This window comes from Athene cunicularia (assembly GCF_003259725.1).
Source record: "Athene cunicularia isolate RWA chromosome 1 unlocalized genomic scaffold, athCun1 chr1_part2, whole genome shotgun sequence".
NCBI lineage: Eukaryota > Metazoa > Chordata > Aves > Strigiformes > Strigidae > Athene > Athene cunicularia.
The window spans coordinates 68,439,861-68,460,604 of record NW_020799092.1 but is presented as its reverse complement, the minus strand read 5'-3'; the positions used below and the strand labels follow the sequence as shown (position 1 = coordinate 68,460,604).

General features: G+C 39.7%; 1 long non-coding RNA gene across 1 annotated transcript; it reads left to right on the top strand.

The window, feature by feature from the left end:
• Positions 1-10: 10 nt before the first annotated feature.
• LOC113475960 lies at positions 11-4,712 on the top strand. Its single transcript, XR_003397651.1, has 3 exons — positions 11-826; positions 1,368-1,464; positions 3,219-4,712. It is a non-coding gene; the product is annotated as an uncharacterized LOC113475960 (long non-coding RNA).
• Positions 4,713-20,744: the final 16,032 nt, after the last annotated feature.

Here is a 20,744-nt window from a genome sequence, read left to right as displayed (position 1 = left end):
GCCCGGCCGCCCGGCGCCAGGCTGTACCGCTGGCCGAGGGGCGGCTTTGCCCGCTGAGCGGCCGCTGCCCCTGTCACAGGCCCGAATCTGCTCGGGGGCTGCCGCCGAGGTGGGCTTCGTCGGGTCGTCGAACGGATCGGGAAGTGATTTTGGCAAACAGCGCTTCGCTCCCCGGGCGCCTGGGTTTGTGTCACAGGAGCGAGGTGATCCACCCTGCGGCCGCGAAGCGCTGGGAGCTGTGAGAAGAGTAGAAGGAGGAGCGGCTGGGGTGGAGGTGGCGGGCTGCCTCCCCGGCAGCAGCCGGGGCGAGATCGGCTTTAGCTTGTCCCAAGACCTGTGTGGGGTTACGTGCCAGAACCAATTAACCTCATGACACAAATCCAGGGAGATCAGGTTTCCTTAATTCTCTTTCTCACTAAGTTATTTGATTGTCAGGATGGACAACCCTTGGCAATTGTTTGTATCCTGACGATGACATCTTGTCGTCTGTGATACCAGGCACTAGGGGGATTTGGCTATTACTAGACCAGTTGAAAACTGTTACTTCTTGCTTGTGCTGTGCATAGCGTGGTTCAATTTTTGACAGCATTATGACTGAAATTCTGTGTCGTCTGTAACATGCCTGGTGCAGAACATCATCTGGGTCATATAAAAAACTCCAGTGTGATTGTGGGGCTTGTCTGGCTTATCTTCACATGGGACTGGAGTTCAAAGGCATGGTAACTGAAAGGTAATGGGGGACATTCATTAAACTGTGAGGCAGAACTGCCTACCTAAATGACAAAGAATCCATAAGGATGAAGATCGAAAAGCAGTTGTGATCAAGGTACTATAGAGTGAAGGGAACTAGCAGTAATCACAGATCTTAAGCAATTGGGTCACTGAGATTTCAACTAGACAGAAAATTGAATCCCCAGTTATGGTTAGTTCAGCTTAGGAGTTGGACAGGAACAGAAATAGAGAGCTAGACTACTCAAAGAGGAGGTACCACAGTGTATAATACTTTTTTGTCTGACTAGAGAGCCTGGTGAACAGAAAACAATAGGACCATGAAGTTCCTGAACTACAGCTCTCATGAGGCACCGCAGCTGTGTTTCTAAATCACAGCATTTTCTGTGTCCCATCCTCCATCATAAAAGAACACAGAAAAAAACATTTCCAGTGTAAACTACTATTGGAGTAATGTGCAATGTTGATATGTTACATGACTCCCTTGTGGTTAGTCTTTTAGTGATAGTTCATTGTGACAGGTCAGGCAACAGAATGCTGCACTGAATTTTGAAGGGTTTCTGCTGAGAAAGTTTAGAGGCATGAAAATAATATTTAAATGTTTAAAAGCCGATCATATATTTACCCTTTGTTTCCAGGCTAATTTTAAATTCATTGGTTCAATTGTGCTCCTGTGTGAATACTTGTGCCTATACAGAGAATTGTTGAAACAAGCTGCTGATGATGGTGAAAATGGTGATACTGGTTTTTTTTTGTTTGTCCGGGACACTGCTGGCTTAAAGTTAACCTTGTAGCTATGGCTATAGAGCAGAAACCATATCAGGATCCCAGTCATCTTTTCAGCTACTTACATGAAATTCTTTTTACTTCAGTAGGAGGTCTATATGTAGAACTGGACAATTGGATCTTAGATAAGTACAGTGAGCTTTGCTTACATCAAGAGGATTATAAATTTGTCAAATCTGGAGTCAGAAAGGAATTTCTCTCACGAGCATAATGTCAGCAACATAATCAGGGCAAGGGAACAATCTGTTAGAGTACAGAGAAGGAATTATGTTAGGACCAGGTGGGTGTATGCTACACAATTTCTTTCCATTCTAGTGGGCACATATTTTGGGACTGAATTCTTCCCGGGTTTTGTTGTTTCCTCCCTATCCCACCCCCACTGAAGAGCCATTCAGAGGATATTCATGCAAAAATATCACTGAGACTCTATATGTGTGTATAGAGGATTACCATGTACAGTTAACTAACTGGAGAGTAAATTAAGGTCAGTAGGGGATAGATGTATTTCAGAAAATAAAAAAAAAAAAAACCCAACACCTTATTTCTCAGACTCTTGAGAGTGTAATTCCCTTCCTGAGAACATAACAGTAAATGACAATTTTTAAAATTACATAAATAATTCAAGGCATATTGCTGTTAAGAATGGATCTACCTTGGATGATGTTTATTTAAATCCATTCATTTCCATGAAATTCTCCATTCTTATTTCAATACATGTCTTATTGTGTGTAATTTCGCTTTTTCAAAATTAATTATAAGACGAGAGAAGACAGACTAAATAGCAAATGAAGGCATTTGTAAAATCAGCATACAAAAAGAACTGTGATCTGGGTCAGAATGTATCTGTTTCTGGCTGTGTCTCTTTGAACCCAATCTAGGAACAGGTGTCTGTTTTATTACAAGGATTACCATAGAGCTCATTCCCTCTAGGGAAGAGCATGATGAGATTTAGGTGATGTGACTTACCCAGAAAGGAGGGACAACAGCAGGGCAGAAGAAGGAGAAAATATCAAATTATGGAATTATATTTTTATGTGTTTATAATATACTTTGGATTAGTCCTCTGACACCCCACATATGTTTGGTTTGTTTCCTTTTCACCTAGCTTTGAAACATTCCACTTACACAAGAAGACATTAACTTTTCAGACATTAATAGAATACATTTGTACAGAATAAGAAGTTACCTAGCAGCAACCCTGTAAACATGATATTGTCATCTTTCTGAGAATAATTCAAAATTCTTCCTTCAGCAGAAGGATGTTAGAAGCTTTTGCCCTGATTTCTGTATCAGTTCCTTTCAGAACTGCTTTTCCCAGTGTGTGGTAGAATGCTCTCTGAACTGCAGTTTCTCAGAAATCAGGATATGAGCCAACTTCATGCTGCTCTTGCACAGAATGGAACAAATGAGAAATAACACATAAGGCAGAGGAAGGAAAAAAAAAAAAGGTGGTGGAAAAAGGAAAAAGAACAAAATAGTGAAAGGAAATTCCCAATTAAAGGAGAGTTCTCATTAATATGCAAGTCCAGCCTTCTCATCCTCTCGCCTTTCATGGTTGTCTCTTGTTCCTTCAATTCCCACCCCCATTCCGCCTGTCTTTAAGCATGATACACTTGTGTAGGCATACAAACAATGAGTCTGTCCGTCTCTTGTTCACTTAAAGAATTTTCTGACTAATAACGTGCTTTTTTTCCCCCTTCTAGTATGTAAACAAAGCAAAGAGGACAATTCTCAGCTTGGTTTTGAGCAACACAGACAACAAACTTACACATAGGAAGTATTAAGCAACAGTAACTAATAAGATGGGCTTGCTTTTAAAGTCAGGAGGACTGTTGGCTCATCACTGCTTGAGTATAACCAGTTAACATTAATAGGAGCAATGCACATGTTAAACAAGAAAAGTAGGCTTGTTATCTCAGAAGTGTAATGAGAAAAAATAGCAGGAAGCATGAGTTGGGATTTCCAGAAAAAACAGGAGGTCAGAAATTCCTGAATTTAGATGGCTGGCTCATTCACTGATTCACTGTGCTCTTCCTAAAGCAAATTACGTGACTCACCTGACTCATTTTCTTCATCTGTAAATTGTACGGTGTATGCCAGTTGCACACACTTAATATTGGTAGAGAATTCTTGTTTATCAAGTTAATTGGGATTACTAATAAAAGAAGAAGGATATAAAGGACAAAGCAGACCACATTAACGCTAATTTGATGTGAGATTAGAGAGTTGCCTATGCCTAGAAATAGCTGCATCAACCCAGATATGTATTGTAGATAGTCTAAAATAGGGCATGAAATGGCATGCCTTAGATCTGAAATAGGATTAAAACAGACTGTGGCAATATTTCTATGATAATATTTCTTCCAGTGTTGAAGTACCTACATTTTCAGAATGAGTCATTCTATCTTCTCCCATTACTTCCAGCAGGTTTCCAAACACCCCTTCAGTTAATCTTTCTCCAGTTTCTTGGGTTCTTGTCTTAAATTTCTTCATTAGCCCCCTTTTTTGTGGTTTCCAGCTCTTTACCCAGCTTGCCCTTCTCATCTCAACCTCCCTCATCTCCTTGTTCCAATCTATTGCCTTTTTTTTTTTCTCTGTTTAAGTTGGATGATTTCTTCCTTCATGCTGATTAAAGGTCGGCAAGGGAAGAGAGGATCACTGAACAATTAGTGACTGCTCTGTTTCCTCATCAAACACACACAAGCAATTATAGAGAAAGTTCTTCAGCAGTGATGCAGCAGTGGTTTGGACTCATGCCTACTATTTCTCTCTGAATGGCAGCTATGCAGTCTGGTCATGTATGTGAGAGATTTATCTGCTAAGTGAGAGTGGAATATTTTGAGATTTAAGTATTAAACTCACACATGTCTCTATCCAACATGCGCTAAATACTGTTTTACAAAGTCTCATAATTTGGACAAATTTGAGAAGATTTTCCCAGGGATTGCAAAAGCACATCTTTAATATTAAGGCCTCTTTCTATGAAACCTCAGCTTCCTACTTGAAGGTAAGGATTGCCAACCAATGAGATGAGAATCCATTAGAAATTAGATGCGGAGCTTACCCTGTTTCCTTTTCTCTTGTCTTGGACTGCACAAACAATAGTCACAATGAAAACAACAAGGGACAAACTGTAAACTCAAGCTTAATGTAAGAGGAAGATATTGATGAATTTTCTCTTGAAGAATAAAGCCTCTTTCTTCTCCATAACCTCCTCTGTACTTTTACTTGATACAAGATGTTTTCACAGCCTTCAGAAATATCAGACACCAGCTGACTAGTAGGATGATGCCATGTTATGTCAGTAGTGCCCCAGATGTCCTTTTTTCACACATCCTTCAGTGTGACATCGCTACAACGCCCTCGTCAACACCTTTCTGGGAAATTAACAGCCATTACCCTACAGCATCTCAGCAAGGACCGGTGTTCCTTTACAAACTTCGTGGTTACAATGCATTCTGAAATAAATTTCTGTTGGTGGAATGGCCAGTAAAAAAGCACTGGCCAAACTGGTTTGTCTGGGTACAGTTCAAGAATTTCATCTTCACAGCAGAGTAAGCTCATCCTGTTTTGTAGGAAGTAACGAGTTGGTAAACAATGGCTCAGTTACACAGACAACATGCATTCGCAGCTACAGTTATTAGTACACTATTGTTTACCATTAAGGCACAGAACAGTGCCACTTTTGCTTAATTAGTCTTGATTACATACTGGATCCAGGGAGCTACTGTGCTAAAAGGGCATTTCCAAGAAGTATTTCAGGATTCTTTTAATATGATCAAAACAACATTCTTTAAAAAGTATGAATTATTTCATTACTCAGCATGGGATATTTCATCCCATATGATTAAAATTTTACGAAGTTAACAGTAACTGGATCTTACAAAGTGAAATGTCAGACAGCTTCAATAGTCATAGACATTGCCAGCCTGGTTCATAACGTGTGAACTAGCCATTCATTTTTGTTCTATCTGGATATGTCTATACCATATGAATACCATGTAAAACAGCAAAATGAATTTTTTAAAAGCAGAAAATGTTACAGCTAATCATTAAAAAAAAAGCATAACTGGCTTGACTTGTTAGCCAACCAGCAATTCTTTCCAGCCTTCACAAAGAACACTCATAAATAAACTTTGTTACTTTCAAAGAACTGAATAAAGACTGATTATCCACCTCTAGGCCCATGAAATTCCCTGTGCTCCTACTATCAGATGCATGACATCAAATAACAGTGAAAATATTGTAAACAGTCAGCTATGTTCATTCAAAACACAGATAATTAATCCATTGCTGTTTGGCCTTGTGCATAATTTCTTAGAAATTAATTCAGTGGTTTTAATTCTTTGGTTTTGATTTAATCATGTTTTACACCCACTTTGCTAATCATTGTAGTAACACAAATGGCTTTGGTAGGAAATATTCACAGAATCACAGAATCAGCTAGGCTGGAAAGGACCTTGAAGATCATCCAGTCCAACCATCAACTCAATATTAACAGTTCCCAGCTACACCAGATCCCTCAGTGCTATGTTGACCCAACTCTTAAACACCTCCAGGGATTGGGGACTCCACCACCTCCCTGGGCAGCCCATTCCAACACCTGACAACCCGTTCTCTAAGGAAATACTTCCTAATATCCAGTCTAAATCTTCCCTGGTGCATCTTGAGACCATTCCTTCTTGTCCTATCGCTTATTACTTGGTGAAAGGACCCATCCCCAGCTCTCTGCACCCTCCTTTCAGGTAGCTGTAGAGGGCGATGGTGTCTCCCCTCAGCCTCCTCTTCTCCAGACTAAACAACCCCAACTAAACAGTTCCCTCAGCAGCTCCTCGTAGGACATGTGCTCCATGCTTTTGCCTTCAGAGCTGCAAAATATAATAAATATTAAGAATGTAAATATTGTCACCAAAGACTACGCCTTCATTGCAGTATTTACTGAAGCCAGGCCTTTAAAATTGCTAACACTGTAAAACCGCATTCACACAATATGTCCATCTATTTACAGTAACTTCTAAGTATCAAGATTTTTACCCACCTTTCAGAGCACTTGGTCCTTTACTAGCTGGTCTGCCCTGATGCAGAGAGGGATTAAGCACAAAACTAAAGGTTTACAGCTATTTCAGTTCCTACTCAGGTAGAAATCCAATGTAGGACAATGATTTCTTCTTTGTCCAGATACCTGACTTTAACCTGTTTTGAAAATAAGGGCTTTTATTCCCTTCAAATGCTAGTTACAATAGGCATGTAAATCCATTTCCTAAAACCTTCTCTGTCCTAATTTATGTATTATTCTTTAAGTAAGAACACAGTTGCAGAAAAAGCAGAATGGCAAGAACCAATTGCAAAATGGTAATAGAATGCACATCCAATTAGTTGATGGTAGGATACGTCCAAATCTATTAGTTTGCCAATATGCTTGGTGCTATTTGCATTCAATGGAACAATATGCTGTACCATTTCCGAATGCGCTGTACGTTTTCTATGGGGACAGAAGCAAGAAATTATACCATGAACTCAATATACAACTAGATCCAGCACATACACTCACAGCATGCCTCTTAGCACTGAAAATCCAGGAGAACAGTGTGTACTTTTTCTGTCTCTTCATTTGAATTGTAGTTGAAAACCATTGGAAATGTGATGCTGTTGAGGGTTTTGTCCACATACCAATTTATCCAACATTGTTCTGGTTATAGGATCTTTGTCTGCCCTGTTCAAAACTTTGAATAAGGCTCCCAGTCTCTTCTTTCTTTCTTTCCCCAAAATAATACATAGTTCAAGATCAAGTGTTCTGTTACAGACCAAGTACCATATGAAGTAGTACTGGGAATGTACCTGTAAATAAGAACAATATGCAAAAATCTTATTTGCAGTGAAATTAACAATAATCTCAGTTGTAATGGAAATCTGCATTGCTAGCATACTGTTCTCCTTTTCTCTAGAGCCAGCCTGGACTTCATGTAAAAGAAGTACATCTGTCCAGGTGATCTTCCATTTCAGTAGTTTATAGTTTGCTATTAGCCTTTAAAATCTGGAATTGCTTAGACAGCTGAAGAACCAGATGATGTGAAATATGTTTTCCCTGTATATCACTTACATCCTGGTAAAGATGTGGGGGCTGCAGCTTATTGGACATGAGGGGAAAGAGCAACTCAAGAAACTGTACTTGGTTTTGTAATTTGTGTATTCTAACTTTCCAGTTGTTCTCTAAATTATTGTCAATCACTTCTTCCTTCTTCCCAGCTCCTTTTTGAGTAGAACTCGAGATGCACATTAGGTCTGTGTCTAAGGCTTACTTGCAGGAGGTTATCCTTGAATCTTTGTTGTTTTCGTTTTGTTTTTGTTGGGGTTTTAAAATTTTTGCTGGATCAGGGTTGTTTTCACCAAATATGCATCTGATTTTGCTCACAGAGAGAAGAAAAGGAAAAAAAAGTATCACCCCGTAACACTTTGTATCATACTAAGCCTTAAATTAATATTTTATGTGCTTACTGTGCTTTCATGTCATCTCTCTTTTCTGTTTAGAAACAGTTATATCCCATGCTGCCAGTCTACAGAGCCTGTAGTATTTCATATTAATGCACTTACACAGAAATTGTGATGGTTAGGAGGCCCTCGCTGAGGGACTGGGACTCTCAGATAAAAGGGATGTTTACCAGTTATGGTTTCAAACAGCGGTTCCCTGAGAATACATTAATCAGTTGGAGGTCCCAGATTGGAATTTTTCCTGGCATTTGGAAGAAGACTATTATAATCTGGTGACCAATTAGCAAACCACTGGATGGAGAGAGCCAGTAGCTGTAGAGCAGAATCAGGAAGTTAGCGCTCTCCAGCAATTGCACTGACCACTGTGATTTTCTCATGTTTCAATCATTTGTAAGACTCATCAAGCAGGAACAGGGAAATTATACAGTTGAACATTAAAAGGATACTGAATTAGGATGCCAAGGCTAGCTAAAAATAAATCTGATTCTTATCTTTTGGCTGGAAATTGTGAACTAAAAGTGACAGGAGACCAAACACTGCAAGCACAAAATTAATGTAAGTGGGACTTAACCATGCACACTCTTTGGAACAGTGCTAGTACCTGTATAACACTCACAGAATTCAGTAGGTATAGTTAAAAAGATAGCCACTTGGTTCTTGTTAAGCCTCTAATCCCAGTTTTGAATAAATTTAATAGTTACCAATTAAACCATGGCTAGAGTAAATTGTTAATTGCATAGGTAAATTTTCCTCAGTTAGAATTTGTATTGGAACATATGTGCACATACCCACTAGAATATGGGGCCCAAGGGGGAAAAGGAGACAGGGGAGTGATGCAACTTCTGTCCCTGATGAAAGGAAGGGTCACACTATGCTGTCCCCTACCCTAATACCTGCATAGGTTATACTGTAGTGATTCTTTAATTCTATCCATAACAAAGAACAGACCTTTTACGTGGTGGCTCTGTCATCAGTTCTGTTTCTACGTGAGCCTGTCCTTTAAAAATCCATGGTCTCTGTCTATTTGATTGTTTTTGAGGTCTGCTCCATATCTAGATTACCAGTTCACTACCTCTCTGAAGGAATTTCCTACAGTACAGCCCTTTTTGCCCCAATCTAAAATCTGAGAAACTGTTCTGCCTCAAAAGCTGGCCATTGTGAATATGCCAGTAGATTTTTCTTTTTCTGGCATTGAATTACTCCCTGCTTGATCCTTTCCTCCTTAAACTTACAAAAAGTAATCATCTGTAAGAGTGTGCCATGCAGAATTATTTTCTTTGCTGTGGTCACCCCAGAGGACCACTTGGAGGTTGTACAAATCTCCAGCCAGCTCACAACATGCTGCAACACAACATGCTGGAACACAACATGCTGGAACACAGCTGTCCCAGAGAGTCTCTTTTTGCATTGCTTGAATGAAATAGCTGTACAGAAATGAAGAAAGTCATGTGAAAACCGGGACTTAAACTACTGTGTGGTCCTTCGTACTCCAGAGGTAAATGGAAAATGAATAAGTAGACAGACAAAAAGAGAAGTTATATTGAACTGTGCAGGCCCCCAGAATAATACCAGAGTGCACATGCCATAATGCATATTCACATAGCAAAATAGGTAGGATGGATACCAAGTAAGCAGAACATGACTAATTTATCCCCTTAGCTATGCAGATAAGCCTAAACTCAGAAGACTTAAAGAAGAAGGTCAGTGTTAGCTTTAAATGAGTCAACTTGAGTATTATAGCAGCAGCCTGTTATTGGTGACCTGTGGTTACTCTTAACACTAAATTATTGAATTAATTAATTAGTAACCTAGAAAATTAGCAGGCTACACTGCTGGATAAAGGCAAGCTAACTAGTTAAAGTTACCTTACATTTGTTAACACAAGCTGTAGTTACACAGGATCTGTCTGTCATGCAGCAATAAATTGCAGTCTCATTGGCCAGTAGACCACTGAGTCAATCTGAAATTCAGGACCCAGAATCCCCAGCTATTTCTCAGCCTTACATTGACATGAAATCCAGCCACACTCAGCCCTCTCCACCACCTGGTTTTGATGGGTGGAATAAAAATTGGGCACAAGGTCAGAAAGCAGCCGTACAGCACCCTGGTCTGGTGTCCGATCTGGAGGAACTAAGGGACCAGGGTTAGAGTATATTGCACAGCACAACACTTCTGCAGTTCAGACAGGACTTGAGAAAGTTTAGACCATTTTAGATTAATAATGAGTTTGTTGAATACTGTGTGAATAAAACCACATTTTTTCTTAATTTAATCACTGCTTAATCATGCCTCCCCAGCAGTAAGTAAAGAGCATAGATATTTCAGATTCTTTCCCTGTTTTTCTTAAAGTAGCATATTATTAATTTCCTGTTTCTTAAGATCTACTTCTGTGGGGGCTTTTGAGGTTTGACCTCTGGCTGAAGGAATAATGTCTATTTGTATGTTGCAACAATTCACTCTGTATATTTAAGCACTTAGAATTTAAAATCATCTCTATTTTTACTCCATGCATCCTTTAAGGAAGGTTTAATTTAATTAATGAGGTCACGGTACCCCAACTCTCAATTTCTGTTTGCAATGTCTGAAAACTTTGCAAAACAGCTATCTCAAAAGTTTCATATGAGTTTGTTATCATGTTGGATTTCTGTTTGCTTTCTAAGCAATAAAACAAAGACATCTATTCATGAAGACCAGACACTCAGTTAACCACAGACAGTTTTTTATTCAAGCAGTATTTAATTAAATTGGAAAATCATCCTTTTGTAGGGCTAAAAGTGTTGAATATAAACAAAAACACAGCTCGCAACACAGTCATTTTAAAATGCCGAGAAATTCTAGCATCGCAACATTTGCAAATGTCAGAATTTTTTAGTTAGGTTAGTTTTAACTCTAAATAACTTTTTCATCTCATAACTTATTTAACCTCTTTCTAAATGATAAGCTTTTTTTTTTTCTGAAGTGGAAAATTATTTATTTGTACAGAGTGCAAGCAATCTAATACTGTATTTAAAACATCTAAGTGGATCATCCCTAAAGCTATTTTAATTGCTATTTTACTCATGATTTAATTTTTATGGGATTTGTATTAATATTTTCTTAGCATATTTTCTAAGAAAATAATGTTTGATGAAGGGTTGGTCCCCATCTGATTTTTTTTTCATTGTCCAATTTCAAATGAAGGTGGCAGAAGGTTAGAAGTTGCAAAGTTACGATGAGTATACTAAGGATAGACGCTATTATTGTCTACATTGACAGCAAGGGATGGAGAACTCAGGAGCCTTCTACTCTATTTAGCAGGAGTTGCTGCATCCTCACTAATGACTCAACCTATTATCTTCCTGCAATCCAGACAACAAGCTGGAAAAGGGCAAGCAGAGGGCAAAAGTAGCATCTAGAATGATGTACAAATGAACCAGAAATATTACAGGGTCGGGGGAGGCATTTGAGTTCTAGAAGGGAGCTGAGGATATTGGGAGGAAGTGCAGGAGACAAAGGGAAAGACTGGGAGAATATTTTGGTGGCCTCATGGTGGAAAGATGTAGGGAACACAGGATACAAATTTATCAAAAAACAGCCTTCATTGGTTTTACTACTCATGAAACAAAGTAGTGGTGTCATTGGTGGCATCTTCTTAGTACTTTTTAATGGAACCTACCTGCATCTTAATTGCCAAAGTTGTTTGAAAATTGGACTTCTGGCTGGAGTTTCTACATCTTTTCTTTAAAATGTAACTGTAGAACTTAGAATCATAGCATATTTCAAGTTGGAAGGGACTCATAAGGATTACCAAGTCCAACTCCCTGCTCCTTGCAGGACTACCTAAAACTAAACCATATGACTAAGAGCTGCTTGAACTCTGACAGGGTTGGTGCAGTGACCACTTCCCTGGGGAACCTGCTCCAGTGACCGACCACCCTCTCATTGAAGAACCTTTTCCAGTTTGAACTTGAATCAATATTTAAAATTAGAAGAGATTGGTATAAATGATTGGGTCATTTTGACACTGTTTTGGGATTTCCATATCTTTTTCAAGGTTGAGAAAACATGATTTGCAAATCAGAGAGTTCTGGCTTCACAAATTTGATACGTTGAGTAATCAGAAATTAGTTCAACTGTCGTCACGTTTATTTTCAGTTAATGAACCTATTGTGATTTATAAGTAACAGAAGTTTTTAAATGGGCATTGAATCTTACACCTTGATTCTGATTGAGGGATGCAAGAGAAATTGCAGAATTATGATTCTAAGATAATACTTTCTCATTTGCATGAAGTTCAGATGTTTGCATTTATTCTTTTGTGGACAGTTGAACTGCTTTCTTCCCAATGTCTATATTCTGTTCACATTTTTAACAGTATATCTCAAATATATTTGAAGTCAAATAAATACAGATCTTTTGTGGATATTCTTAGCTCAGAAAGTACAGCTGTCTCTATGTCAGTTATGTGAACTCTCTATTCTTACAATAAAAAATTAGAGTTTGGCATCTTGCTCTTTAAAGCAAATCATGGGTTTGTTAGTCTGAGCTGCAACTTTAAGGCACACTGTTTTCAGTTGCAGCCATGCGGTCTGTCAGGCTGCCTGCTTGTTGAGTGTGTGTTTATATGGCAAGTCTTGCTGAGAAAAACTGAACATGCCCTTATCAATAAGCAGTTATTGAGCATGGTGGTATTCATGTGACTTGCCTTTGTCATGTCTGCAGTTTTTGTAAAAGTTATGAAAAATCCTGAACCTATATTCTTTTAACTTGAGTACAGCACCGTGAGCTGGTTACCTTGAACTATCTGGAGCAGATTCAGTTTTCCTCAACATACTGGGAGCAGAACACTTCTAAAAATCTGTCTGCAGTGTGTTGTAGGGCATTTTTTCTCAAGTATTATATCAATGGCAAATACTGTACACTGCTAGAGGATGCAGCTGCTGCTCACATGCTACATAAATTCATTTTGTAGAAATACACACTTACTATGGACTTGTTTTGAAGGGATCTCTTCTGAGTGTATCCTAAATGAGTATGTGATTCAACAGCTCTGTAGAGGGATGTTTCAAGATGTGGAAATGAGCTTCTTGGTTTATTAGACTATATGGCTGTCAGCAAGAGAGAAAGTATTGGAAATACAATGCATTTGTGCCAGATAATTCATGTTGCAATTGCCACTCTATCCTCAACTGTATTTCTGTAGCAGGAAAACTAACACCAAGAAGATAAGTGGAATTCTTATTTGTAGACCAGTGATGACTAACAGTGGCACAGAAAATTAATGGACCTATGCAAAGAACAGTCTAACCACAGAGGCGCGTGTTGTGCATAGGAAAGTCACTGTAGAAACTGGCCACCTATGGCTGCTGTGTGATGTTGCAGTGCAGCAGTGAGCCGCAGTGTTTCTGTGAAGGCTGTTTACTTAGCATGGCTATCATGATTTTCAAATGGGACTTTCATACTGCACTGGAGAGAGCTTTTCACACTTTCTCAGTTTGTAAAGGGCAGTTCCAGACCCTATTGTAGAGAGGAGTGTAGAGCCAAATAGCTGCTGATTAATGCCTTCTGGTTTGTGCCTGATGAATTTTATGGATTACAGTGAATAAAAGGCTAATTTGTCTCCTAAAGCATATATTGATATAAATGTGATCACTTTTCTGCACCACCTAACTTGAGTTAATGGAATGTTGCTTCGGTGTATTGTGTTTCTGGAGTGTTCTATCAGTAATGTCTTTGTGCGGCCTGAACTTCCTATTCATTACAAATGGGTGAACAGCAATAAGCACTTCAACAAACAAATATTTCTTAAGCTGTCAAACTCAAAGCCTGAATAATCTAAAGAGGAGTGCAATCAGACCTGCCAACTGTAAATGATAAACACTTTTCTAAAATGTAGAATGACTTTACAAATCAAGTATTAGAAACCAAGTTAGGTTGAACTGCAACTCAGTTGTTTATGGAAACTCTAATACATGAAAGAATGAAGGCAGCACCAGTGCCTGATACCATCTGCCCGTTTTTCTGCTTTTTTCTCATTTCCCCTCCTGCTTCTTTCATGTACAGTGCAATACACTACAGGCATACAAAGGGAAAGGGCTGCAGGGTTCCCTGAACTGATCCAGTTAACTCTCTTCATGTTTGACTGCTAACTCCCATGCATAGAGATTAGAGAGAGACTTGAAGAGATTTTAATGTTTTATGAAGATGCTGAAGCAGCAGCAGAGCAAGAAGTAGGTATCCATTGCTCCATGCAGAGGCCTGAACATACACAGCTACTGTCCCTATGAGTTTGGCCCTTCCCTTTACCTTCTACCTGTAGGAAATTTTTCTGAAATTGTTCCATCTGCACACATTTATACCTCAGTTTGAAAAGATAATGTCATTTTCTTAGTTACTTTTTCACTGCAATCTCCATTCTTGCAAGCTACTTTCTCTGTCCCTTCCTCTTTTCCTGCAGTAATTCAGAATTCACTACTGAACTTTGGACACAGTTACATGCCAGACATTTCCGTTTGGTCTTTGGTGTCAGCAGGCTCTCCAACCTGGAGCCTCAGACTGCAATGACAGTCCGGCCATTTTTTGTGTGTATGTAGTAGAAACAGACCCCACCACTGCCTTCTACAGAACAAGTCCATCAATCACAGTTGTATCATGTTAGAATTTTTACCCTGACCCACACTCACAGGTAGCAGGTAAATATTGATTAACAACAGAAAAAATTCACAATATATTATTTTTTTAATTTAGATATTATTTTGAAGAAAGGTGTCTTACTCTAGGAGAAAGCAATATGACTGTCATTGAAACAGTTATCAGGGAACAGAAAATAAAGAGCTGAGTTTATTAGTCAAGGCTGTCTGTTTTTCATAGCGAGTCATCAAAAACACGCATACTTTGGAAGCTCTGGAATGATACAAAGGCATCTTTTCAGTCTTGGAGGAGGAGAGCATCCTTTCAAGGATACAATGGTGCTTTTCAGAAGACCAGTGACTGTGCAACATGTCTGTCAGTGGAAAGCTCATTTCAGAGCAAACCTTGCTCTACCACTCTAGGTAACTATTGACTAACATTAGTGATCGACTACAATTCTTGCATTAAAAATATGTAAATATCACCTCTATAATATCAGCAAAAATCGGGGGGCGGGAGGGCGGGAATGCTAAATTGCTTAAGCAACCACTTTTTGAATGGTGTCTCTTGAACCAGACTCCTTCCTCCCTTGCCACAAGTTAAGGGGAAGAACTCTCTGAGCTTTAGGGTTTGCTTGTCTGACTTACCCAAGCTGAAACTGTGACTGGCCAATGGGACCTCAGCCAAAACCACCTCAGCTCTCCTTCTCTCCCTGCTGTTTTTCTTATTCCACTCCAACACGCAGTTTCCACAGAAACAGAGTAGCACAAATAGTACAGGTTTTGGGTGCCTTTCTGCAGAAGTAAATGTTTTTTAAACAAAAGAGTCTGAATATAGTGTTGACTAATTAACATCTCATTTTGGTGAAAATGTTTATTAGAGTTTAGATTCAGAGATCATCTGGATACTAAAAATCGTATTTGGAATTCCTCTCTCAACATTTTAAACCGTGTGTGGTAACTCCATGGACTGCATGACTCTCTGGCAGCAGAAATACAAAACTAATATTCTATTTTATCATTTGGTTTAGGGATTTTTCAGATTTCCCCCCTACTATTCACCAGCAACACTGGCAAGTGGCTGATGCAAAACCAGAATCAAGCATTGCATCAGCCCCCTATACACCTTCCACCATGTCCCACAGCAAAGCTTAGACTCAAAGCAGAGTCCTCCCTAACGCTGCACTTATTTCATAATTACAACGTAATTTTGTACACTGAAAAATACAGTGAAGGTGGTTGCTCTTAGGACATACTCCATGTTCCCAGCTGACCACCAAGCAGGTACCAGAGAGACTGGGTTCACTGAAAGGTGTACTCTAAGTTTGCCACAGATCCAGCCTCCTGATCTCCTTACAGACCTTCCAAATCCCTGTAAATAATTTTCCTGACAGAAAAATGTTATCATGCCAGTCACTAAGCTCGATGATTAAAAATTGGCAAGTACCTCTCGCTCCATATAACAGGCAAACTTTTCTGGGATATTTTCAGGATTCTGGTTCTCATCTTCAGCTGCATAGGAGATCTTATTTGTGCATTCACAGTACTGATGCACTGGCCTAGTGAATGCTCAGCTAAACAAGCTGCTGTGAAATGACACTTCGATGGAATACATTCCTATTACCTATTTCCTATTTGAAATCACAGGTGTTTACTATACTCCTTCTAGACAGTAGCCTGAAGCCAGTCATGCTCCTTTTGTCAAGTAACCGGGAGGACCCAGGGATTACTTTGGCCAGTGCTAATCAGTCTGGACAACTCCATAAGTGAATGAAGCTTCAATAGTATCTCCAGGCAGCAGGAAAAAGGAGAGTGATAGAAATGTATTCTGGATTTTATCATCCACAGATGACATGAAGAATTGGGCATGTAAAGAGGGAATACTATGATGTGACTACAGCCAAACACAGGTATAAGGATTTTCTGTATGAATGATGGGGAATGAGATTTTAAAGTCATTCCCATGTGTAAGAAATACCACAGGTATTGTCATAAACCATTTCGGTTTCATGTCTGTTGTACTCAGTTGTACTGAGGACAAGCGGCATTTTACCAGGAACTTTAATAGGGGAAAAAATTTCCCACCAATAACAATGATCGAAGGCAACCAAAAAAATTAATGGAAAACCCAGTGTGACAGCAGGCACAGGCAAGGCAGGCAGGCAGGCATATAAAAGCACACTTTGCTACCCCACAGACCAGTGCTTGAGCAGCATAAGATGCCGGGATAGCTCATTTTCTCCCTCCACCTTTGGAGCCTTCCGCTTCTCCTCCTGCATGTGAGGCAGCAGCTTTGCTGCAGGAGATGGTCGCATCCAGCACCACTCAGCATCCTCGCTGTTTCATGGCCCTTGTGAGAGCAGCAGGAGCAGCCAGACCTGCTGGCAGCGAACACTTCACGCTCTGTGACCTGTCTCAGCCATTTTCCTCCTCCCATGCACATGGCACTAGCCCTAATACACAGAAAGGTCTTTCAGCCCTTGGGGGTCTTCCGAGATAACTGTGGGTGCGGGCAGAAATATGTAATTATTCCCCCAGCTCAGATTCCTATTTCTTGTAATACTTCCTCTTTGCAGTCTTTGCAAAAAGTGAATGCTGCCATTCAAAGATAGTTGATCTGTGGGTGATAACATCCTGTTTTCTACACTGCTGCAAAGCTTTACAACATCCCCGAGTCAAACTTCTAACAGTGAAACAAAGGTACAAAAAGAAAATATATTTCAGTTACCTCCCAGTCCTATGGTTAAGGTTTTACTTAATCTTCTATAGTCACATACATTCTTAACTTAAAATTACCCTGTACAGCACAGTACCTGATGATTGGTTTACAGCTACCTTGATACCATTATTTTTTTAGGAGAAACAATCTTGGTAAAAAAACTAAACAGTCCTCTCTGCCTAAAATTCTAATTGTCTGTCTAAATAAGATGCTTTTCCACCTTTCTCCTATTGCAAACTAATTGACCAAGGGATTTGGGGAGGTGAATTTGAAAAATCTTAAAAAATGAATGGGGGAGGGGCAACGGCCTTTTCCATCAATTTAAAGGCAATGACCTATTAAAGCATTTTAAACCTTGATAATCTGTGTTCTCTGAAACCCATTTTTTGTCATTATTTTGGAAATCTGTGTGATTCTTTTTGGACTGTTTTCAACAGTCTTCAAAGAACCTCTTCACTGAAATTACTTACCTTGTGCATTTAGTTCTTTATCTCAAAAAACCTTCCTTTTTTAATAATACCATACTGCTAGATTTTGCATGGTAATGAATTATCACCTCCACTTTTCACTTCATGCAAGGCTTCAAAATAAGCATAAGAAATGCAAACAACCTACATATGAAAAATACATTAGGCTTTTAATAGTTCTTTCATTTTAATTCTCTGTGGTGCTATTAGTGACAGGTAAAAATCAGACCAGTTAAGTGCAGCTGGTGCAAAGAGGTGTAAAATTACAACTTATCTGCCTGATTGTCTGTGCCCTTGGGAGGCATAAAACTGAAGAAGAGTGAGTGCAGTTATTGCTGCTCTATTATATTAGCTTTTTGTATGGAGTGGGAACAACTCAACTTTGTACCTTTGGGTTTTCAAGAAGCGTCTTTGGAGGAGACTGACTCAACGTGCTTCTCACTTGTGTTATCTTTCTAGCCAAATTTATGCTCCCATCTGCTGATATCTGCTATCCTGATTTCTCCTCCTGGGGAGCCTGAGAGTAGGAAGACATTCTAAACTTATTACAGGACATAACTATGGTTGGTCATAATTTTTTTCCACAAAACAAACTTCCTTTAGGTTGCATTAAATAAAGTTTCTGTGAGAACGTACTGATACATTTTAATTGAGATTAAAAAAATATTTTAATGTTATTAGACCATTTATAAGAGTATTTTTTATTGTTAAACCAACCAGAGAAAAAAATCCACCTGAAGTTGCAGCCATATAATATTTTCTTATCATATTTTACACTATACTTCAGTAGGTAAAAGGAGCACTTGTCTAATGGAAAGAGAAAGTGGTGATGACTGTGTGCCCTTTGCCAGCCCACACTGGGAAACCATGTTAGGGGTAGGCCATAACGGAAGGTGACTGAGCATGTCATCTTTTAAGTAGTGATTGTCTCTACTTGCCAGAATGGCTCAGTTTTATCTCAGAAGCAGAACTAGAGATTCCCTCCTTCCAGTTCCTAAACCACAGGAAGGACAGCCTTAAGGATTTTGTCTGTAGATTCTCAGACATAGGCAAATACTTCTTTAACATATTAAAGATTGCTTACTGGTGTTGAGAAAAGAGTAATAAACTTTGCTGAATACATTATAAAACTTGAGAAATGCATAGTAATGATATTATTAGCTATTTACCTTGTGGTAGCACCTGCAGGTCCTTTAAAACGCTGGTTCTTTACTGTATGAGGCACTTCATACCACTCCAAATTCTATTAAATCCAAGCTAATGGTAATGGATGATAGATTAACATAGTCAACTGGGAGAACTAACAGTAGGCTAATCATCATACTAAGCCCAGGTTGTAACATATAAGCTACTTAATTACTGACAAGGATTTTGTAGACAGGTACTTAACGTAGGAATTTAGAGGAGGAAAAATAAGTATTTCAGGAAACTTCTCCTGTGCCAGATGAAAGAAGCAAAAAGTTACATGAGGAAAAAAGTTGGACAGATGCATGGTAGAAGTCTTGCTGATGGATCCCCCAGCCAGTTGTTTTCAGCCGGATGATATGTCTTTGCCTGGGAGAGGTGAAGGAACTACCTTCAACATCTACATACCGCAGCTATAGCAATTGGTCAGATGACAGCAACGTTCACGGGACACACAGTTCTTTTGTATTGCTCCTACCACTGAGACAGCCTGGGCGTTGGACAAAAGTAGCCCTAGCTCTGGATTCCTCAGTGATGCTACAGTCCTCAGCAGTACCATACTCTGCCTTGTCAATCACTAATGCCTATTGCTCTTTCCAGTCCACTGTTGACCTCTTCACAGGAGCACATTAAACCCACACCTGATACCCCGACTGGTTTCTAGGCGATTATTTAAATTCCAAGTGTGAAGGGTGGATAGGGTGTAGGTAAACTAAATCTCTGTGATCAAGACGAAGTTTTGATCCCCTAGTACTTGATAAATCTCTATGGATCCATCTCTGCTCAGAACTAAGGACAGTCACAAATCTTTGTTCCTTCCTTTCGAACTGCAACATGCATTTCCTTGACGTGGCCTTTTATAAGCTAAGCCATAGAGCAATGCATGCTTACCTGGGATTTTTAAAATCCAAACCAAACCACTCCATTGTGTTACCTTCCCTCTTGGAGTAGAGTAAAAAAGTAAATCCAAGGGATGAGAAAATAAATCACCCATACATGCATAGTGGTTTTAAGTCTCATCAGGTATGAGTGAATAGAATACTAGAGAATCAGAAGTATGAGAAACTGGAGTGGTGTTAACAGCCTTGCAAAGAGGAAGTCTGAAACTGGCTAGGATTAAGATATGACACAAAGGGTCTTAAAAGTAAAGACAAATCATACATGTTGAAGTTAATGAAAAGGCGTTCTTTGGCAGCACTGCTTAAAATAGAAAGGAGGGTAGAAGATGACATTCTGACAATGTCAGAAAAGACTCATAGTACAGATCTGGCCTGGTTTTATTTAGTTTCATAATGGTAGCATGATTTGCATAGATATGGTGTAGGTTTTGAAATGGTACTCCAGCATGTCGCTGTCCGGGGACTAACGTTCACTTAGCGTAATTGGTGTCAAATGCCGGGGGAGCTCCCGAAGGCCACGGTCTGGTATACGTGACTCCTGGCTTTGGCTATATTTTAGAAATTAAACTTTTTCTGTATAGTTGCTCTTTTTTAAACTGTCTGTTCCCCATAGATGCTTCAAACTGTTTTTGCTGTCAGAGGAAGCTCCTGCAGGCCAGAGGTGACGGAGCCGTGACGGAGCGCAGCCCCCGGTGGGTATCAGCGCCTGCCGGCCCGGCCTCCACATTCTTTCGCCCAACACGACTACGGCGCCGCGCGGCGCCCTGCGAATGGCGCCTCCCTCCTTCCGCGTTAGGACGCGGCCCGGCGCCCCCGCCGGGGGTTTTTCACCGCTTTCCCCCCGGGAGGCGCGGCCGAGCCC